Source organism: Panthera pardus, unplaced genomic scaffold (assembly GCF_024362965.1).
Source record: "Panthera pardus isolate Hobbes unplaced genomic scaffold, ASM2436296v1 HiC_scaffold_24, whole genome shotgun sequence".
NCBI classification, from domain to species: domain Eukaryota; kingdom Metazoa; phylum Chordata; class Mammalia; order Carnivora; family Felidae; genus Panthera; species Panthera pardus.
The window spans coordinates 103,995,980-104,019,776 of record NW_026526810.1 but is presented as its reverse complement, the minus strand read 5'-3'; the positions used below and the strand labels follow the sequence as shown (position 1 = coordinate 104,019,776).

At 44.4% G+C, this 23,797-nt stretch overlaps 1 long non-coding RNA gene across 1 annotated transcript; it reads right to left on the bottom strand.

Annotated features, from left to right (window-relative positions):
• Positions 1 to 710: 710 nt before the first annotated feature.
• LOC109268311 (uncharacterized) lies at positions 711 to 9,613 on the bottom strand. Its single transcript, XR_002080584.2, has 2 exons — positions 9,425 to 9,613; positions 711 to 1,068 (listed from the first exon to the last, which is right to left on the bottom strand). It is a non-coding gene; the product is annotated as an uncharacterized LOC109268311 (long non-coding RNA).
• Positions 9,614 to 23,797: the final 14,184 nt, after the last annotated feature.

Below are 23,797 nucleotides of genomic sequence, written 5' to 3'. Positions count from 1 at the left end.
CCATATCCCCTTCCTCAGTCTACAGAAAGCTCCCAAAGGCCAGGCAGAATCATTGCCCCAGTTGCCCACGAGCACACAAAGAAGACCCCTTGCCCGTTTCCCCACACATCATTTACTATTTATGAATGAATATGCAGTTATGAAAGTATGAAGTCATCATTTCCAATTATGTTATTTTAATTTGTAGCAGTGATAAAGGGGAAGATCTTCCATTACCCCAATGCCCTCTCCCTTCTTTTTCCTCCCCATGGTCAAGGCTTCGTGTGGATTCCTTATATCTCCTCCTTCAGCCTCCTGGCTGAAGTCACTGCAGATTTCCTCACCCCTCCGAACAGATAGCTCAGTGCCATTAGCTTTGTAGTTTCATCTTTGAAAGATCTAATCTTTGTATTCCCCTCTCTACTTTCCTTAACTTTTTAATAACAGAGACATGTCAGAACAGAAATTGCTTCTGGTCTGGAACAGGCTGTGCTCTCGATGGCACATATATTACTGAGGCGGGGGTGACTTCACTTTGACTTGACACAAACCCAATCAGGATATGAGAACTCTGAAGATCTAAGTCTTTATCTGGGGCTTCACAGTTGGTAGGGAAGGGGGAATGTTATTAACGTATGTATATCTCCTTGCAGTTCCCACCAAAGAGAGAGAGGGAGAGAGAGAGAAATCCCTGACATTTATCTCTTAAACAAGACATGTGAGGAGCCAAATGCCATTTGACAGGACAAATATTTACTGTGCCCGCAAACAGCCCCGAACATCAGTGCAGGGAACGTGAAGACTGAGCCAAGGCTGATCAAAGTTCAACGGAGATGCCAGGTCCCAAGAGCTGGGGATTAAGGGCATCATTTAACACCGAACCATGGACAAGATTTGTCTCGTTGGCTCCCTATTCAAACCGGGCATTTTATTTTCATTTCCTCGGTCCTCCACGGGCTCATGTTCTTCAGGGTGGGGGGCTGCGAGCCCTTTTCATTCCCCTAAACTCTGAGCTCTTGGCCGATCTTTCACACAGCGGTCAGCGGGATTACAGGGTTGCGGAGTTCTTGTGAAGATTTGCTCGTTCTCCTGCAGAAAGAAAATTGGACTCCTGAAGACCCACAGGACCATCACTGCTAATAGCAAGCAGTGAGACGAGAGGCCCGTCGAGAAACCACGGCCGGAAAAAGCACACAGAGACATTTTTTTGCAGCAGCGTCAGCAAAGCAGCCTCATGGGGGAGGGCTGGGGGGAATTTCCACTAACAAGCTTGACAGTTCTCCTGTAACTTGTAGAAGTCCTGCTTACTTCAGCAGCATTATTTTTCAGACAGAAGTGTCTGATTAACTGCCTCCTAGAGCAATGGTGTTTAACTGACACCGGCCACAAAGCCGGCTGAGAAGTTTATCTTCTTCTGCCTTTCACATGAGATCCTTTAAGTTCCCCGGCCACCGCGGGCCGCTTGGGAACAACTCTCTTCATCCGTCTGGGCCCTGGTGTCCCCGTAGCCCTTCTCTCCCGGGGAAGCAGCATCTAGAGGCTTCTACTCTCTCAGCTGCCCCTGGTCTGGTTATACTGAGCATGCTGTTTAACCTCTCATGCTTCAGTTTTCACAGCTATCTAAGATGTTGGGGAGGAATTAAATGAGAAAATGTGTCTAAAGCTCTTATGTGGCCTGCGATTCGTGTGGCAAGCATTCATTAAGCGTTAGCTCTCATTATTATCATCTTGACGAATGCTGGGCAGAGGAGTTATCTGCCTTGGTCAGGATAAAAGGAGCTGGACACAGGCTTTCAGTTCTACAAGATGAAAAGAGCTCTGGACATGGAGGGTGGTGATAGTTGCACAACATTATGAATGTATTTAATACCACAGACCCACATGCTTCCAAAGGGGCATATATGTGTGTTTTACCACAACAAAAAATTGCAAAAAATAAAAGTAAATAAAAAGGATTAAAACAAAGGAGCTGAGTATGGCAGATAGAACAATGGCTCCCCCGAAAAATGTCCTCGTCCTCATCCCTAGGACCTGTGAAAGTCACCTTACATAACCACAGGGGCTTTGCAGATGTGATTAATTTAAGAACCTGGGGAAGAGGAAATCATTCTGGATCACCCAGGTGAATCCAGTCACAAGGGTCCTCGTATAAGAGAGAGGCAGGAGGTTCAGAGACAGAGAAGGATGTGAAGACAAAAGCAGAGGGTGGAAGATACTACCCTGCTAGCTTTGAGGATGAAGGAAGGTGGTCAGGAGCCAAGGAACACAGGAAGCCTCTAGAAGACGGAAAATACAGCCACCAGAAGGAACGGAGAGCCCTGCAGCATCTTGATCTTAGACCAGAGAACTTCTGACCTCCAGACCTGTGAATGATAAATCTGTGGTATTTTCAGCCACTGAGTTTGTGGTCATTTGCTCCAGCAGACCTACCATCAAATGCCCTGGGTGGTGGCGGAGACCCGTGGGCCCGATCTGGAGTGGGGGGAGAGGAACCTCCACAGGAGCAGCCCTGGGACACAGACCCCATCCTGTCAGCACACGCCTCATGGGGGCCTCTGCCTGTGGGCAGGTGCACCTCCTTTTCATCCTTGGAAAGCCGTGGTAATCAGACAAGGCACACCTCAAGGCCAGAGTATGTTGGGGTGTGGGGGGCATCTCAAAGAGGAGGAACGTGAGTGAAAAAATGTAAAGTCCTTTGGCAGACCAGGCCTGATGTCTCCTCAGAAAACCTCAGAGGAAGGGCCTGACGGGAAGGCATGGCTCAGAGTTTCCATATCCTGCTTAGGAACTTCTGCAACAAAGCAGAGACTGCTTTCACACACGGCTCACTGGGTCTCACCCTTCTATAGCCTCAACGAGGTATTCATTTGCCCATCTTTAAGCCAGTCTTTAAGAATACTTGTTGAATGAATAAAACAAATGAATGAATAAATAGACAAGTTAAGGAACCCAAATGTTATCACAAAATACCCCCATTTTTCTTAACCTGGAAAGGCAGGGGTGAGGGGGGGCAGGGCTGGCAGGGAGATGGATATTGGGAAAAGCTCCCTTTTCTCTAATCTCCCTGGGAGACTGAGCATGCCCCCTCATCCTCCCCGCGGTCAGACCCACTGGCTGGTGTCCTTGCGCCCAGGACAGAAAGGCGTGTGGAGCCGTGTTGCTGCTCCTGTAGTTGGTATGCAAGCCAACACTCCTAGCACATTCCAAATCTGAGGGGGTGGATGCTAATAACCCATAATCAATGTTGCATTTGCCAACGGCCAAAAGAAAAATGAACCTTTAATTGAGCGAGATTTGGCATCAATCAATGATGTGACTTTAGTCAGGCAAAACCGACAGATTACTGAGTCGGACATCCAACTGTGAGAATTGTTCTCTACTGGGGCGAAGAATGCAAAATGTGGATAAACGACATCTCTTACCCAGCCCAGGACCATAACTCACTGTGAAAAAAGAAAAAAAAAAAAATCCCCTGCATTTGTTTTTAAATCTTCTGGAGTTTCTTTTTAAGTCATGTTCTAGCAGAGCTTAACTTACTTTGTAACTCCAAGCCCCTTCTGAGAAGTGTTGTTTAATTATGTGCTGATGACGGTTTCTAAGACAGCTGGTTGTAATTAAATTAGCAGATCCCTAGCTCGAGAGCCCAAGCAGGAGGAGCCTGAGGTGACTGTTGCAGCCCAGAGAGTCCCAGCAGGGTGACTGTGATGTGGCAGCACAGGCTTTGGACCTTCTTGAGTCCCGACAGACAGAGCTACTGACCAACAAAACCAAGAAACCTGGCCGTGGACAACACTGGCCAGCAAAGGGGGTGGTGAGGTATTCCCACGAACCCCACATGCAAACAGGCTGGGGATAAACCACCACCAACAGCAAGCCCTGGGTGCTCTCGGCACCTGAGAGAAAGCAGAGGGAAGCTACAGGGCATCTACAGACATAGCACAGGAGAAAACCAAAATAGCTGAAAGGTGGAAGCCTGTTAAGACCAGTGGCCCATCCTGGCAGGGGCTTTGGCCAATCCAGTCAGGGAGTGGGAGGGGTCTGCAGTCAGCTCGGAACTGAACTTTCCAAACTGATGGGCCAGGACAAGCCCCCAAATCGGGGGAGAAACCACTGAGGGGAATCAAAGCCAAGCAGAACGGGTGCTTTAGACTGACAGCCGGCCCACAAAAGCAGGTGAAAGTCCAGCTGCAGACACCTGTGCTTACGACCCTCTGTGCCACTTGCCCAGGAGACTGGGATGGCTCTCTGTTGCTCTGGGATCGTTGCTTCGTTGACCTATCTGGACACAGTTCTGTGGCTCAACCCTTGTCACTCTTTCAGACACAGTTTTGTATTCATTCTCCAGCTTCATACATAATTTCAATCGATTAGACCTAGTTCTGCCTTCCAGAGCTATAAGGAAGCCTCCTCTGTCTTCCACATGACAGGTTTCAAATATGACAGGGCCCTCTAAAAGCATCTCTATTTCAGGCTGAGCATCCCCAGTTTCTTCAAAAGCTCCTTCTGGAATGTGGCTTCCAGAATCCTCAGTCCTGGCCTCCTGCCTCTGGGCTTGTTGCAGTTCAGTTCCTGATACAGTAGAAAAATGTCAGTCCTGGAACCAGAGAGCTTGTATTTAAGTTCTGGAACCTCTACCTCCTGGCTAGCCTATTACCCTCTCTGGGTCTCAGTTTTCTCATCTGCAATATGGGGATGACTGTTAACTATAGATTTGTATGGAGGCTCTGTGAGATAACTTATGTAGCCACTTTGAGAACGCTAGAACATGGACGAAGTACCCATTAATTGTTTGGGCATTATGTCTGAAAGTTGTAACCCCAACTTGCATTTAAAAAAAATTTTTTTAATGTTTATTTTTGAGACAGAGACAGAGCATGAATGGGGGAGGGGCAGAGAGAGAGGGAGACACAGAATCGGAAGCAGGCTCCAGGCTCTGAGCCATCAGCCCAGAGCCTGACTCGGGGCTTGAACTCACGAACCGCGAGATCGTGACCTGAGCCGAAGTCGGACGCTCAGCCGACTGAGCCACCCAGGCACCCCATTTAGAAAGATCATTCCAGAAGTGATCTATCAAGAAGAGGATGGAACTGGGGCTTTCCTCTCCCTTATTCTAGTCTCTGGGCTTTTCTAAATGCCATTTCAATCACACAAACTCTTCAGGCCTTTCATACTGTGGGTCCTCACTGAGCCAGAAGTAAGCAGTGTAAGAGCCACTCCAGCGACAGGAGGTATAATCGTCTTTACAAAGTCATGGTAATATTATATAGCACCTGGATGCAGAGAGCTTCTGCCCACCCCATACAAAGGACCTCCAATCCTGAATTAGATCGGTCTGTCATTCTTTCCCCCAACTTGATCCTAAGGACTATTTTTTCTGAGGGAGGGATACAGAAACTTAGCAACTTCATGTTTAAAAATATTATAGTCCTGGGGATCCTGGGTGACTCAGTCGGTTAAGCATTTGACTTTGGCTCAGGTCATGATATCATGGTTCGTGAGTTCGAGGCCTGCATAGGGGTCTGTGCTGACAGCTCAGAGCCTGAAGCCTTCTTTGGATGCTGTGTCTCCTTCTTTCTCTGCCCTCCCCTACTCATGCTCTGCCTCTGTCTCTCAAAAATGAATAAATGTTTAGAAATTTTTTAATTAAAATATTAAATATTATTAATTAAAATATTATAGTTCTATCCTCTTGCACAGTTGGTAGGAATGCAAACTGGTGTAGCCACTCTGGAAAACAGTTTGGAGTTTCCTCAAAAAATTGAAAATAGAATTACCCTATGACCCGGAAATAGCACTACTAGGAATTTATCCAAAGGATACAGGAGTGCTGATTCATAGGGTCACATGTACCCCAATGTTTATAGCAGCACTATCAACAATAGCCAAATTATGGAAAGAACCCAAATGTCCATCGACTGATGAATGGATCAAGAAGACATGGTATATATATGATGGAATACTACTCAGCAATGAGAAAGAATGAAATCTTGCCATTTGCAACAACATGGATGGAACAGGAGGGTATTATGCCAAGTGAAATAAGTCAGAGAAAGACAGATATTGTATGTTTTCACTCATATGTGTAATTTAAGGAACTTAACAGAAGACCATGGGGGAAGGGAAGGAGAAAAAAATCATTTCAAACAGAGAGAGAGACAAACCATAAGAGACTCTTAAATGCAGAAAACAAACTGAGGGTTGATGGGGGGTGGGAGGGAGGGGAAAATGGGTGACGGGCATTGAGGAGAGCACTTGTTGGAATGAACACTGGGTGTTGCATGTAAGTGATGAATCATGGGAATCTCCAGAAGCCAAGAGCACACTGTATACTCTGTATGTTAGCTAACTTGACAATAAATTATCTTAAAAAAACAAAACAAACACACGATAGTCCTATGTGTCCAATCTTCATTTTCCTCCCTATTCTTCAACCAATCTGCAAGCCAAGAACTAATCCAAACTTTAATTTCTTCTCATTTGGGCTTATTCTATCTCCTCTGGATAGCAAACTTCATATACTCACTGCAGGATACATACATCCTTCTGCTTGACCTAGATTTGGCTCTCCAGCTTCACAGAGTATCCCCTTACAATACGCCAAGTTTTGTTAAATGGGTCTACCACGTGACCAATACGTTCTTTTTTTTTTTTTTTTTTTTCTTTCTGTTTCTCAAAATGGACTCTGATCTGCACACTGGTCTTTTTTGTTCATGTTAATTTCAGGTGTACAACGTGACTTATTTGTATATATTGGGAAAGGATCACCACACAGTAAGTCTAGTTACCATCCATCACTGCACAGTTATAATTTTTTTCTTGCGATGAGAACTTTCAAGCTCTACTTTCTTAGCAGCTTTCAAACATGCGATGCAATATTATTGACTATAGTTACCATGCTCAACATCTCCTTGACTTATTTTGTAACTGCAAGTTTGTACATCTTGATGCCCTTCACCCGTATCTCCCACCCCCACCTCCCTCCCCTCTGGCAACCACCAATCTGCTCTCTCTAAGTTTTGTTTTGCTTGTTTGTTTGTTTTGTTTCTTAGATTCCATATATAAGTGAAATCGCACGGCATTTGTTTCTCTCTGAATTATTTCACTTAGCATAATACCCCATAGGTTCTTAATTGTTTTCTTAATTACTGCTCTAAAATTCAGCCATCTTTAAGAGTCGGCAATAAAGTTTTAGAAAATGCATGTGATTAGCTGTTTTAATGAAAGGGTACTTTAAAAAATAAGAGGCAAAGCATGTTATTCACTTAGTTAAATAAATAGAACCTCCTGGGAGCCTGGCTGGTTGGCTCATGAGGCCAGAATTGAAGAGCCAATGCCCATGTGGGGTCCAGTTACCTTAAATTGCCAACTAAGAACACAGGAAGAAGTAAAAAGCCACATGAGGGTAGTGTTGAAAATTTAAATATTCACATTTTATTGGGGTCATTTATCCTGTCACATACAGGAAATATACATAAGTGTTCAAATCCGTACCCTTTACCATACACATATACTCTCGCTCCCACGCACATATGTTCAGATATGTGATTACCCTTATACCCAACAAGAACACTAAACTCCCATGCATTCTTGGTAAAAGGGTGACAGCAACTTATTGGTGTATAATCCATCCAATCACAATGAGGCAAGGAAGATAATCTCATCTCACAAGACTTTAAAGAGAAAAGAATTTGGTAACACTGAGCTCTTGGTTAACAGTCTCACTGGTGAAAGTCCCCAGGTGATGTTGATAGAACATCTAACAAACCACCGTCGGAATTCGAGCAGCTCAGCAGATCAGACACCCTCATGTGACATTCACATTTTTGTGGCTAGATCCAGGACTTAGCTGGATGTATCTTAGTACAGAAAATGTTTGAGAAATGTCCCAGACAAGATGGATGGATTTTCACTGTCTCAGGCCCTCCCCCTCCATGGCCCCCCACTGGTACTTTGTAATTTAAGATTTCAGAAAACTACCTTTAAGTTGTTTGACCTGTAGCTCTATCTCCCAGTAAGATTGCAAACTCTGTGAGTACAAAAACCAGGCCTTCAGATTCCTTTCTGTCTCTCCCAACTCAGCTCTTAATCCTATGCCTTTCATAAAGCAAACACCCAAAAGACATTGCCTGACCAAATGGCCTAATGTGGCCTTGGAGATATCAATATCATGCCGGTCCTAAACTGTGTGGCACTACATGAAAAGAACTGTTAAGAGTGGCTGGGCCTTGGTTACTCTGCTATAAAACCATCTCTTCCTGAATTTACTGCAGACTTTATGATTTATTCGTCCTTTGATGTATTTTTGCCTTGGCTGTATGTTTTTAAATCATGCCATTAGGATTTTGTTACACATTCAGGTAGTGAGTTGAAGAGATAAACCCTCTCTAAATTGCTAACATTCCAAAGACTCATGAATTTGAGGCCAAAAGGCACTTCTATGCCAGAAAAGGTCAAGGGTGGCTGCTCAACCAAGAAGCGGAGCAGGGCAAGCCACTTGCCCCCAATCAGACACAGCCCCACTGTGTGAAGTGCAGAGAAGATTGTTTTTGATCTGTGGTAGCCTGCAACCTGGCCTGAGGTCTGAGTCTTGGTATTTTTTCCCTATTTTCCAAATGTGTGCTTATTTAAATTTCATAATTATCTGGCTATAAACTCCTAGGGATTTCAAAGAAGAAAACAACAGGTCAGCTTGAAGTTAAAGAAGATAAATGAAAACAGGCCAGGAGAATCAGAGCCAGTTCCTGCCAAAGACTCAGCTAGCCTTGTGTCATGGGGGCACCAGCCTGATTGCATGACGTAACTGTCTCCATACTGAAATTGGGCACATCTGGAAATGATCACTTCACAGTTTGCTTGGCCCCTTCCCTATGACCAGACCTCACTAACTTGCTTTATATAAACCACAAACTCACACATTTCTGGCCAAAGGGGATTATTTACTTGGCTTAGCACATCCCTGGCCATGACATCATTTGCAGCTAGCTGGTCACCAAACATACAAAAAGAACGTGATACAGGGGGAGACACGCTCGTCACCCACAGTCACTAACCCTTTGTGTGCCTTTGGCCAAATACAGTATGGTGACAGCTTTACCCCAAGTCCCTCTTAAGGCTGGCTAGCAGCTCCCCAGTGGTTCACATCGGACTGTCTCTAAACAGTTAACAGATAGTAGCCACTGGCCAAGTTGACCAGGACTTGGCTTCAAAGATCCCGAGTCTAGAGCCTGATATAAGAATGTGAGTGATGTTTCTGCTTTCCCTCCCATCATGTTCAGGGAGTTTGGAAGGTCACTTTCCTCCTGGTCACAGTGCCAACCATCCCCTTCAGGAAGACTGAGTGCAATGGGCTCCTGGCGCACCCCCTGCCAGACAGATTTGTTCAAAATGTGAGAAAACAAATCAGCGAAAGCAATCTAAGCAAATAATCAAAACCAAAAGGACATACCTCTTCTGCAGCTGACTGGATGTTTTGTAGGCCCAACTCCAGGTCCTCTCCTCCACCAAAGCCAGGCCCTGGGTCTATGCCCAGCTGCATCCTTGCTGGGGAATGGCCATATCCCAAACTACTTCTGCCGTAAGAGGCACTGCTTCTCTCTACTCTAAACCACTTTCTTATGAAAGCAAGGAAATCAAGGGGTATTATTTATACCCAATCCAATTAGTATGATTATCCAAACACCACTGAGTAGGCAAGACCAAGACGGAAAAAAGTACAGCCCCTTTGTCACTGTTACTTTGGCAATTGGAGGAAAGAACATTGGTGTCATTCCAAGCCACGGGCTGTGTAGCTGCTCTAGTGGGTAGAGCACAAGTGAAAGGCCTTCAGATGAGGTTCCACCTATTCATAATTGGACTTGATTGTGGTTCTGGCTCAGGAATGTTTTGCTTAGCACAGGGATGGGCATCTGACTTTTCAGGGCTTGGGAGATAGTCTTAGCCAAGACAGTGACATAGTTTCTGTGATTTTCCTTTGGGAAAGGAAATGGAGTGGAGGGACATTCCAGAGAGGAATCATTTGGCTGCATAGAAACCATTCATGCCGAGGCTGACTCGGTTAAGCGTCCAACTTCGGCTCAGGTCATGATCTCACAGTTTGTGAGTTCAAGCCCAGCATCAGGCTCTGTGCTGAAGGCTCAGAGCCTGGAGCCTGCTTCAGATTCTATGTCTCCCTTCCTGGTTTACATTCTGTCTCTTTCTTTCTCTCTCTCAAAAATAAATAAACATTAAAAAAATTTTTTTAAGAAACAATTCATGCAAATTTAAAAGGAATTTTATTCAAAAAGTTCAGATTAAGTGGAATCCAAAGAGAAGGTGACCAGCTAGACTCTGGAACCAGGTCCTTTCTGAGGCCCTCTGCAAGACTGCCTAGCCCTTCACCCTAGTGCCTGTGCATTGACACCATTCCGCTTCCTGGTCCCTCCATCTTCATTTTTCAAGACAGGGGATTTGATTGGTTTCTGGACAATCTTCTGAGTCCACCACCAATGGGGTGGAAGGGAGAATACACAGCAGAAGAACTACCTCTAAGAAGGAAGCATGGAGGCAGGAGAGAACGGATAAGCAGGTCTGCTACAGAAGCCCCTCCTATTTCACCCCTTAGTAATGGGGAAAGGTTCTTATTTGCATGACATCAATATGAATCAGAAGCACAGACCTGGGGCAAGGGAATCCCTCCCAACCTGGTCATCAAAGCAGACTGAAGGGAGACCAGGTGCTGTCAGGTCAGTACATAGAACATTTGGGAATACTGGAATGGGGACTAGAGAGAAAGGGCAAGAAGACATGCACATTGAAGATTAATTAAATGTTTTGAGGGAGCAGACGCCCTTGCCCTCCCTCAGACCCTATCCTAATTGTGTTCCCGCCCACAGGAATGGTTAATTGGTAGGAGGTCAGTGCATTTACATAGACTCATTCCAATTTATCTGGGAGGCAGGAAGGGCAAGGCAGGAATGGCTGGTTGACACACTGGTATACAATCATCTGGAAATCTAATTTGTGGAACCAGTAGCCATCTGTTCTATGGGTAATGTGCCAAGGTACCTGCCAACAACAGAACAAGCTTTCTGCTGTTGGGTAACTAATTGCATCTATGGGACCAACACAGCATGAGACTCAAGTCGTGGAACGTGTCCTCCACCAAATTACGATTTCTGCTTGGGTTTTTCTGAGTCGGTAAGCATAGTACAAAGACTGATATAACTGCAGGTGGATGGAGAGGCTGGGGTAGCCGGCACTCCCAGAAGGTGGTAGGTCAGCAGGTATGAGGGGCAAGCACATTCCCAGAGCTGTGCAGGAGACTGTGGTTCTGCTGCAGCCATTCTCCTCCCACCCTCCCCACCCGAGGAAACAGAGCTGGGAAGGAAGACCCAAGAAGGGCTTATAAGTTGATATCAGTGGTTTCCTTTTATACCTTCTGAATTTTTTTCTTTTTTAAGTCACCTTGTTTAAAACCTAGAGAGAGTGGAATGTGCAGAAGGTATAAAATCAACATCTTCACCCTGTCACCACAAATGACATGGCGGCTCCTCCTCCGTAATAAACTCCTCATGGGAAAAGATCTCTTATTCTTCCATAACAACCAGCATGCTGGAGGAAAAAGCCAATAGCAGGTGGATTCTCCACCCTCTTCTGTACCCTCTAACCCCCAGATCCCTGTCTACCCATAGGCAAGGGGTTTCCATAGCACCTGAGCAGACTTGATCATAGGATTTTGTAATGTTTAATAAATTATTGTGGGACACATGGATGGATGGATGGATGGATGGATGGGTGGGTTGATACTTATTTTGCCTAAAGGGACTTACCCCCAAAGTCCAAGTGACAGCACATTTTTCATTGCGTTTTTTGGGTTTTTTTGTTTTGTTTTAAGAATATATCAGCAACAAAAGTGTAGCAAGAACACTGGGCATTATACAGGACTCTCAGTATCAGCTACTTCTGACATTCCAATGGGACCAGGTACAGATGTCTCCTCATACACCTGTCACCTGGGTTCTTTCTAACCTCTCATTAAATCCATATCATGCTGGATTGGCTCCCAGCTTTAGTGAAAAGAACCACTTCCTGTTTTCCTGACAGACCAGTACCTAGCACACTGCCCATATGTGGTGGATACTTAGTGCAGCCAAGAGGAAAAAACAAGGGATTTAACCAGCAGGAGGGAGTATGCTTAGCACTAAAGGAGCTAAGCTCCTAACAAGCAGCATGAATCAAAGGCACTTCTGACTCTCTGGTCCCCTGGGGGTCTGTGAAGGGCTGTTGCATCAAAGTTGCTCCCCAACAAGCAGCCTGGTCATTAGGCTGGGCCCATTGTGAAAGGTAAATTGATTGAATTGGCTTTCCAGAGACGTTGCCATTATCCTTGGAAACAGAGGTTTCTAGTGGTATAGGTAATCACACAAAACTAAATATACCTAACAGTCAATCGCGAAATGGATTCTATGAGACTTTTTGAGATTTGTTTTTAATTAAAGAAGAAATGATTATAGACTCCCTTTCTGATTGTATTTTGCTTGGACAATAGGAAAATTAAGTCTATGCCCTAGGCACATATGAGCTGGATGGCAAATGGAAGCAGAAAGAATGTGGACCTAGGAGTCACTATTCACTGTGATGAGAGAGGTGACATCTGCCCAGGGTTGTGATGATCAACTGGCTCTCCAATAAAAGCCCTGATCTGTAGTGTTTGCCACTTTTAGTGGTGTAAATACACCGTGGCTGATTCCAAGGCACCAACCTATCACTGAACACAGAGTTGGGAAGAGAACCAGCCCCAATACACCACTGCATCCACCAGAGTAAGCTTAATTCTGGTGTCAGAAACCAGAAGACCCACCAGCTTTGGTGGGGCTGGAATCTTACATTTTTGTATATCCGTCACCCTAATTACATTCAAAGAAATTAATTCCTTTTAATAAGAATTGGTATATCAAAGAATGATGTCAAGGAACAACTAAAGGGTAATTGTATGACTTAGTCCACTATCTTGAAAAAAATACTTGTCAATAAATTTCTCAAATTAGCATAGCTTTGATTTCTTTTTTTTTTTTTTTTAAGTTTATTTATTTACTTTGAGAGGCAGGGAGGGACAGAGAGATAGAGAGAATCCCAAGCAGGCTCTGCGCTGTCAACACAGAGCCAGACGCGGGGGTCCATCTCACAAACCATGATATCACGAACTGAGCCAAAATCAAGCGTCAGAAGTTTGAGCCACCCAGAAGCCCCAGCTCGATTGATTTATAAAGGCTTTCAATAACATTTTATATGAGCAGAAATTACAGTGCTGGAAAATTGCGCTAAAATGATCTATCATTAACAGAATTCTAGTATCAGCTCTAGATTTATCTTAACTTCGAACCTTGGGTGATTTTAAGAATAATAAGAATTTTTTCAGGATCTCTTCATTTATATTTTATTCTCAACTTTATTGACAAAGCTTTACAGAAAAAAAACCATACCTTGTTTTATAGGTATCTTTGAGAGTATCTGATAGCATTTGTTTTGTACAAAAGAGGAAGGTAAAGACGTAGTTTCCTCTTCAGGTGAAGTTGGGTACAAATGTAACTCTGAACAGCAAGGCAGAATTGTTTTCTTTATAGTCTATATATTTGATCTGTAAAAGTCTCTTCCAAGTCTAGAACTCTATGAGTCTCCATTTCTATTTGAAGGCCTAAGAAATGTCTTCTTGACATGGTTCTAGCTGAAAGAATTTTCTTTGAAAACTCTGTCCTTCAGTGGTGACATTTCCTCTGTCAGGTTCTATTGGGTGTCATGGCCACAAAGCTCGAAATACATAAACTGGCCCCACATGGGTCTTCTTCCTGGGAATGCCCACAAGATCTTCCCTTCTCCAACCAGACAGTCACCATCAGAGGTCACAAGAGGTGGTAAGAGAAATAGAAATGGACTAACCCTGTTTTTCTACATCAGGAAATTGAGGTTAGTCCCTTGGGGCTAACTTCCAGGGACAAAGTAGAAGCTGGTGATATGGAGCGAATCTCCAGGGCTAATGCCCAAATAGCTAATTTCCCCCACCTATAGCTGTAAGAACTGTAAGACTTCCTGGGACAGGTGTGCCTAGGAAATTGCTCTCTTCCGTAATTCAACAGCGGAGCCCTGTTGCCCCGCACCCAGTCTGTCTGCTGTCTCTTCGATCATCGCTGTCCAACCCCAACTCGTGGGAAAAGTCAGATGCCCAACTCCTTAAATTGGGTGCCCCTTCTACTTCCATACACCCACCTTTGTTAGGTTCTGGGAAAGGAAACCACTTTAGATCTTTGTTCAAAATTCATATATTTCAAATGTATTTTTATGTGGTCAAATTCTACTTTAAGCTGGCATTTATTTAACTCGTTTTTCTAACAGACTAAAGTCTGCTTCAAAAAGCAGAGTTAGCTGATTCTCATCTAGTGATGGTTGCTAGGAAACCATTCTATGGCAAATTGGAATCACACAGACTCTGACTTCCCCATCTTGAGAACTCCTATAGAATTAATGTAGGCACAACTGATTCAGTGATGAATCAGCACTATCCAGTGATATCTTTTCTCTCTTTCTGTTAAAGTGTTATTTAAATAATTAACTTTTATCTATAGTTTCTGTCTTAGCTTCCCATTTATTCTTTAAAGTCTCAGTGAAGAAGTCCTTTTGCATGAACGGTGTTATATTCCCACCCCCAGATGCCTCAACACCAGAGCTTAACCAATATGCACTGATTGTATTTGAAGGGAGGTGGTCACACGGGAGAAATGCCTTCAGATTGGAAAACGAACAGTCTGACGTAAGTTCCACTGATAATTAAAAGTGTCCTCAAAGCTATTTTCTTTCTTTGGCTTGTATTTCCATTTTCTGCTTTTAAATTTGAGGCCACACAAAGAAAACTTGCTGGAATATTCAAGAAGTGGTTATGGGAACTGGTGCAATTTCTTTGTAGAACAATTTGGCACTAGCTGTTAAAGCTGAAGATTTATATATGCTATGCCCCAAAGTCCATTGCTAGAGATATAAAATCGTCACACGGCAGGAGAAATTGACCAAAAAAGTTCACTTTGACATTGTCCATAATAGTTAACAACAACATAAATGTCCATCAAAAAAAGAATAGATAAGATTGGAGCCCCTATAGCACACAATTGCTACTCTACAAGTGACACTATCCTACCATTCTCTACTACACAACACTGTAGCACACTGTGCATGCTATCGAATAGTTAAATGAGCCGGAACTACAGGTGTCAACATGGTAAATCAAATCTATTTGCAGCAAAATGCATACCACTCAATACCATTTATATAAGGTTTAAAATATGGCAGGCTAACTTGTGTATGAATATATTATATAGTAAAAATTATACAAATGTTTATGGGAATAAAAACCACTAAATTCAGTACAGTGGCTATCTTTGGGGAAGGGGGAAAAGGATGGGTCAGGGAGGGCTATACAATTTTTCTATCCTGGTTTATGTATGGGAACACGTGTTTGAAGAAAGTAAAGCAAAATGTGAAGTGGACAAAGCTGGGTGATAAGAGCATGGATCTTCCACAGAAATACGTGTGTCAGGAGCGTCTCAGTGGCTCAGTTAAGCGTCCAACTCTTGATTTCAGCTCAGGTCATGATCTCACTGTTCATGAGATCGAGGCCCATGCTCGGCTCTTCTGCACTCCCTCTCTCTCTTCTCTCTTTCTCTCTCTCTCAAAATAAATAAAATAAACTTAAAAAAAAATACTGTACCAAACATTTAAAAAAAAAGTATATAGGGTCGTCACATCATCTATCCTCCATACCTTTTTTATGTCTGATACATTGCATCTTCTTCCCAGAAATTTGTTTTAGGGTGACTGAAGACCTAAGATTCCTTTGCTAGGGCAGGTCACCACTGCCCAAAGTTGGCATAAGAGAAAGCACTGAGGCACGTTCAGCTCAGGGAATGTAGGTCCTCCTGAGTTAGATGGGTCCATTCGAAGTTTGATCTACATATTAGGAAATTCACACAAACTAGGTCTCTTAAATACTGACAACAAAACAAACAAACAAACAAAGGTCAGACAATGAGGCATGATTTTTTTAAATATAGTAAATAATAAATCTTTGTTTGTTTGTTTGTTTTGAAGATTTTAAAAAGCACTGCATCACTTTGGCAGCTAACCATGCCTGGAGCAAATGGCTCTGAGGCTGTAACAGACGTGAAAATCACCTAGGGTGCCTGTTAAAATGCAGGTTCCCAGTTCCCTCCCCTCGCCCTAGTCCCTTCATCTGCCTCCCTGCCCCCATACCAAGTGCTAATCGGTATACCAGGGTTGGGACCCTGTCATTTCCACTTCTAGCGATCACACCAGCTAATTCTGATGCAGCTGGTCAGGGAACAGGATGACCACAGAGTAAAGGAGGATTCTCCCAGGCAGCCTGTCCCATCCTGGAAGCAGAGAACATTAGTGATTCTGATTAGAACACATTGCAAGCATTGCAGGTGTCACAGTAACATTAGCAAATAAGCAACTGCATGAAAATCCAAATCTATAAAATTACCACATATAACACACTATTCAGCATTCATTCATTCACCAGATACTTATTGAGTGTTATATGCATAGTACTTTTTTCCCTTAATTGTACTCTATGTTAATTTCTTGGCACATAAACATGTAAAATTTTACATAAATGCATAAATATGGTCTGCTGATTCATCATCTTGGCTTTCTCCCCCCGCCCCCTTGGAAAGTTGAACTGATGTGCCAGGAATTTGTTTTCATGTAGTCTTTTTCTTTTTTTAACCACCCCTCCCACTTTCTTCTTCCTCCCATCCGTGTTAGCTGCCCTTTGCTCAGATAATCCACGTTAACAACCTATTACGTACCCTCCCATATACTTATTTTACGCTCATATGATCTTACCCAGACATATATGCCCATACGGCCAAACATAGCATATTGACGTGCACAGATGACTCAACACAGTAAAAGACAGAGTCTCTCTCTGCAGGAGCTTACCATCCTTTGGGGGACACAATGCATATATATGAAAATATCAACACAAGGCAAAGGAAGAAAATTTACATAAGTGGTACAGTACTATAGTTATATAGTGAAAATATATATAGAAAGGATGTATCATCTTATGTGTTATAGCCTTACAAAAGGCAAAAAATAGATACTGTAAGAGGTCACTGTCATTGCCTCTGTGTCTTGCTTGGACCACCAGGATCAGAATTCGCTTAAAACCTGGATTCTGTGTGTGCAAGAGACGCATTCTCCCAGGTTGACAAGGAAAAGCGTCCCACCCTCAGAGGATAGAGCTGAGGGGGGAGTCCCTCACCAAGTGGAGCTCCCAGACCCCAGGAGCATCTTGGGTCTGAAGCAAGGTGAAGGTCAGGAAAGCAAAGGCACTGTGTTTAACTTAGCAAATGCCACAGTGATATTTGCAGGCACAATCATGCAAATGTTATTTGCTGTGAGAAATGCATTTCCAAAACAGATGCTTCCCACCATCTATCCACTTGGCTGCCTTGAAATGAAGTAATTCCTTTCTCAGCCTCCCAGGAGGGTGCTAGTATGTCGGGGGCCTGGGATTGAGACTTGGCAGCCAACGTAAAGGAAGAGCTAAAATCCTCCTCTTGGCTGGCAAAGTGGGCTTCTGCCTTGGGCATGGTAGAGCTTGAATTTGCAGGCTTTGAAGGGCACAAGTCAATCCCCACCTTCCAGGTTTGTCCTGTGTCCTGACCGAGAAGGGAAGTGAGGCTTTGAGCAGAAACTGACTGCCTTAACGAACCCAGAATTAGAGCTTAACAAGAGCAGTGAGGGACCAAAATGACTAGTAAGTAAATGATACAGAGATCATCAACAAACCAGTAAAACTCTGATCAGCAAGCAGCTCCAATCAGTAAGGTAAAAGTAGAAGGCTCTCTAGTCGACACGTCTCAGTTCTCCTTGTGTTCTGGGCAGCTTCATTTTCCTTGGGTGGCTTTATTTTTGCAAATCCTCGTGGCAGAACAGGAATGTTGGGTCACAGAGGGCTCCCCAGTCCTTAGCTGGTCCAGGTATCAAATGGAAAAATGAAGAAGTCTGCTAGGCAAAGAAACCTATACCATGACTTTCGCTACTTCCAAGGTTAGCCCCATAGCCACTCAATGGGGATAATAAAAAATTCACTCACATCCTCTGAGAAATAGCTGTTGGAACCCTATCAAGTAAGGTGATAGCATTTAAAAGCTACTGCACTTGGGATTGAATACCTAGATCGTAGCACAGTGAAAAGAAAATGAGACGTCAGTAAGGCACATGTTCCGGATCCACCACCTGCTCCCTGGGTGTCTCCAGGTGTGCCCCTTCACCTCACAGAGTCTTTGTTTCTTGTCTGTAGGATGAGGATACGAAGATCTTCCCCCTTACCTCCCCTGACTGATGTGAAGATCATGCATGGTGATGACCACTAAAACATTTTGAAATAGTAAATTTCATAAAATGATAAGGCCTTTATGGCACTGCATCAAATCTTCTGCTATTAGAGATGTGCAAGGAGCCTACAATGAGGCCTCAGGGGAGATGGATAACACAGGAGCATTTAGTGAAGACACCAAGGCAGCGCCTAATTATCTGCTAAAGGGGGTGGAAAACAAAGGGCCACAGCCATTCAGAGAAGCAAGTAGTAACTGGCCTACAAGATAGCTTTAGGGGCACCTGGGTGGCTCAGTAGGTTAAGCATCTAACTCTTGATTTTGGCTCAGGTCATGATCTCACAGTTCATGAGTTCAAGCCCTGCATCCAGCTCGGCACTGAAAGCATGGAACCTGCTTGGGATTCTCTCTCTCTGCCCCTGCTCGCTTGCTCTCTCTCTCTCTCTCTCTCTCTCTCTCGAAAAATAAATAAAAAACTTAAAAAAAAGATACAGTTTTAGAGAGAGGTTGGGAGTGAGGTCAGTCCTTAATAATTTAAACAATTGGACAGTAAACCCAAGTGAACATGAAACATCCAGATGGCTTTACCAATGAGTAGAAGAAAATCATCTGCACCCCTAAGTTGGGGGGGGGTCTATGAAGCTGGACTCAAGTTCTCCCCCAACCAAAGGGCCTCTACGTGTCCTCTGCTGATCCTCAGCCCCCACCTCTCTTTGAGGTGAGAGATAATGAACCACAAAGAGTCCTTCAACCCTTCATGTCCTCATACTTCCTTCATCAGGTTTTTCCTACAAAGAGCCAATAATGTGAAAGATGTTCTACAATTAAAAAAATCAAGCAGTAATTCAGCCACCTCCAAGCTACTATGTAACAGTACAGTATGTAAATGACAGGTGCATATGAGTATCTTTTCTCTACTTATTATTTGTTCAATATTCAATATATAGATGGCTGCCAAACAACTTTTCACATTAGCATAAGATAACCAGTGTTAGCACACCAAAGTATGATATAATTCTAGCCAAAAGGCAAAGAAACTTGACATTTCCATTAGCATATACATTATTATCTGCGCAAATGTACAATTTCCAAGAGACTTTCTGCAATACTGAAAAATTGCAAATATCTCTGATGTGATCTTGGAAGTCCAGATCTCTAGGTCAGTAATCACTTTTCTAGAAGGTAATTTATAATATCAATCTGTCAACAACAGAAAGGTTCAAAAACTGCCTCGACTACCCTTAGGATGATGCAAGCATGATGCTCAGAAGTGTCATGAAGATTACCTGAAGAGAAATCTGCATCGGTGATGTTCATTTGGGTCCCATTATTATTTCCTGAGTGCTTCAGAATCCAGACCCCTGTGGCAGGCGGCCAGGAAAGTTTCTTCTCAGGGGGTCTCAGCGGTGAACACTCAGCGGCTTGGAGCTCTTCATTATGAAGTAGCCCGGGACATGTGCTCCTCCACTATTGGGAACTGTTCCATCTCCCCTCCTAGCCATCACCCCTGACACCCTCCTTCCTCCCATGCTCTCTAGCCAGGCATCTCAATTATCTCTCCAACCCAGCCCTTGGCAGGAGTATATGCTGAGCTTCCTCCAGGCCAAGAAGTAAACTAGATGGATTGGACCATGTCTAGTCCACTCACTCATTGAGCTGACTTTGCCCAGGACCACACAGCTCTGTGGGAGCTCAGCTGGATCTGGCAGTCAGTTTTCCTTCTTCCTGATCCACTTCTTTTTCCATTTCTTCTTTGGAAGGCAAGGATTTTAATGTCTTGGTATAAAGTAAAATGAAACTTAGAAATTCTATCATGGTTTTCTTGGGGCGCCTGGGTGGCTCAGTCAGTTAAGCGTCTGGCTTCGGCTTAGGTCATGATCTCACAGTTATTGGATTTGAACCTCACATCGGGTTCTGTGCTGACAGCTCAGAGCTTGGAGCCTGTTTCAGATTCTGTGTTTCCCTCTCTCTCTCTGCTCCTCCCCCCACTCACACTCTCTCCCTCTCTCTCTCAAAAATAAATAAACATTAAAAAAAAAAAAGAAATTCTATCATGGTTTTCTTAAAGCAATGTGGTGTTTTTTGTTTTTGTTTTTGTTTTTTTAAGTAATCTCTACACCCAACATGGAGCTTGAACTCACAACCCCAAGATCAAGAGTCACATGCTTCACCACCGACTGAGCCAGCCAGGTGCTCCTTAAAGCAGTGTTGCAATGACAAGTTTGGGGTCCTAAAGGAGAATATTGGAAAATAAAAAGTGGAGTATATTGGAATATTTCTGATAAAGATGAAAGAGGTCGATGCTCTGAATTCCAAGAACCAGTACCAATAAACTAGGCAAGAAGATCCCTAGAGAAGAGAAGAGTTATTCACTGGTAGAAAGATGTCTTGAGCAATGTTCTTTTTTTTTAATTTTATTTTTTTAACGTTTATTTATTTTTGAGACAGAGAGAGACAGAGCATGAACGGGGGAAGGGCAGAGAGAGAGGGAGACACAGAATCTGAAGCAGGCTCCAGGCTCTGAGCCATCAGCCCAGAGCCAGATGCGGGGCTCAAACTCACGGACCGCGAGATCATGACCCGAGCTGAAGTCCGACGCTTAACCGACTGAGCCACCCAGGCGCCCCTTGAGCAATGTTCTTATAGGCTGGGGGGGCGGGGTCTCCTGAGCAGTCTGTCCACCAGGAAGGATTATCGTACAGATGGTCGGTATGGGTCATCCTGCACACTAGCATCTGCATGCTGGTGTCCTGAGTCGTCTTTGAGATCAGTAGAAATTCTTTCCCTCCAGCTCAATCCCCCTAAATAACTGATTGCAGACATTTAATCCATAGTATCAAGACTCAGCCCAAAGGTAGGACTAAAGCAGCCTCTCAGGGGCTGTCCATGGGTCCCCTTATCTTCACTGGGCCATTTTTAGCACCAAGGACCCCACGGGGAAGGCAGTAGAGGGCAGCAGATAAGGGCATGGGCTCTGGTGTCAGAGCCTGGGACTGCTGTGTGACTGGGGCAAGTGCTTCAGCCTCTCTTAGTCTGTGTCCTCATCTACAAAGTGTTGGCGGTGATAATAATAATAAGACCTACTTCAGAGGGTCATTGTAAGGATTAAATGGTGCTTAGCACAGCAGCTGGCACATTGTAAGTACTCCATAAATGCTAGCTGTTGCTATTAATACCCAGCAGGCGTCCACTGTGTTGGTTTGGCAAGGACACTGCCCTGTGCTTTGCAGGACTCAAAGGCAGTTTTCCCCTCTTATTGTTCTCTCAGCACTCTGACCGGAGACTCCAGAGCCCCTGTGATGTCATTCTATTAGACTCTACAAGACAGGATCAGAGGACATCCTGCCTGCGTGGTTGTCTTAAGCCCACGCCACCAGCCTGGGGGCTTGCCTATCTCTCTGGGGGGCTAGGAGCTCAAACTTCAATCGCCTATAAATGGCAACAGATCAGGAAGCAAAACCAGTGCATCCCATGTCACTGTGGTTCTTCCAAGAGAAGGAAACCCTTTGATGGCCAAGGGAGAGCCCATGATTCTAACCTCTGTTGTGGCCAAATCCCAGGGTGGTGGAGCCTCATCTGCTTAATGCAGTGGAGACAGAAGATCTAACTGGAGAGAAAGTGTCAGTGAGGACTGACCTGGCCTCTCAGACCCCTTCCTTCACCTCTCCAAGAGGGAATTCAGACTGGAAAACATTGATTTAGTATCCACAACTCTGGTTTAATAAAGGCTCTTGGAGACAACTGGGGTGGCCGTGACTCTAAAGCCCTCTTGAGCATTGTTTCAAGTTGTTTTCTTTTCCGGAAGCTTCCAGAGCAGTCAAGCAATTATTTCTCTGCAAAATCCGGGAAAAGCTGAAGAGATAGACTTCCTAGGAAAACAGGACTCATTCTGTGGAAAAGCAAGAATGAGATGAACAAAGAGCATGAAGATTACAATTCGAAAGGAGCTTATAGATGATTTGTATTTTACAAATGATGAGGAAACCAAGACTTGGAAAGATGAGGTGTGTTTCCTCAAATCACAGCCAGTCAGAGGCAGACATGAGTTAGTAACAGAAATAATATGGCAGCTAGTGCTTATCGAGAGTTTACCGTGTTTCAGGCATTCAGGACTTCATGTGGGCCTTGAGCACGTTAGTGAACCTCTCTGAGCCTCAGTTTCCCCATCTGTGAAACAAGGATAATAATGGTGTTTTCCTCAACTTTATAGGATCATTGCAAGGATTAAATGAGTTCTCCTTGGGTGGATCTTGGTTCTTACTATTACTACTATCATGAAAATGATGATCACTATTACTGTTTTAGGTTGACATCTGGGAGGAGTGAAGGAGATGTTATCTCTGGAAGAAAGGCAAAGCCAATGGCTATTTAAAAGACAAAGGCAATGCCTTCACCAGCCAAAACAAGTGTGGTTAACAACTCTGGCAAGAAAGCAGCCGTGACCCTCCACAGGAGGGCAGCAGTGTCATCTGGCGAAAAACGTGACTCAAACCACTGCAGGCAGAAAAGCCCCACCTGGCCACCAGGGAGATGGCGGGCAGCCAAGGAGATTGTGGCCATGAGGAAGGCCAGGCATACCCGGGAGACAGGAGCTGGAGAAGGAAGGAGGAACGGGCAGGGATGGGGGAGCTTCAGGTAGCCTGGGGCCAGAGGCACAGGATTTCCTGCTGGGAAAGTTCCCACAGGGCAAAGAACAGGAGTCTGCATGGTGAGGGGTATGAAAAAGACCACCAAGAAGATAAGCTTTAAAGAAAATTCAGGCAATCGATACAAGAGTTTACCTTTGTCTGTGAATTTACACAGTGTTACCTCGTTTATTAAAGCATTTTTTCCCACCATACATCTCAGCAGAATTGTTTGGCTATCAGCTTCAGCAGCCTGCTCTGGGATCCATCGAGGTACTTATACTGGTTAAATACTGGGTGAGGATTAAGGGGTCCCTGAGCAAGTGCAAGCAGGGTCCGTAGCATTCTGCATCTATGGTTCAGGGTATGGTTTCAGGGTAGGCCTGGTGGGGGCCCCCATTTCAGTCCTCAGGCCAAAGAGGATGCTCTAGTAAGGGGTCAGCAAGCCCTTGTGCCAGAGTTCAGTCCTGGACACTTTCCTCCAGGCCCACAAAGCCACTGGGTTGTTCCACAGGGACTGCCAGTGAGCGGATTGCCTGGGGGTGGCAGAGGCTGTGGCCTTGATGACTGGGCTGGGCTGACCCTGGACAATCTTCCTGGACTGCAGGGCCCACTAGGGGGCGTTTTAAGGCAAAAAGCACCGGGCTCCTGAATACAGTATATGCTCACTGTCTGGGTGTCTGCGTAGCAACAAAAATTCAAGTTTCCGCAAGGAAAAGCCACTGACATCTATCAGCTATAGTGTCTGGGTTTTAGGTTTTTCCTGAACCTGATTGATGGGGGGATGATGTGGGGTGCTAT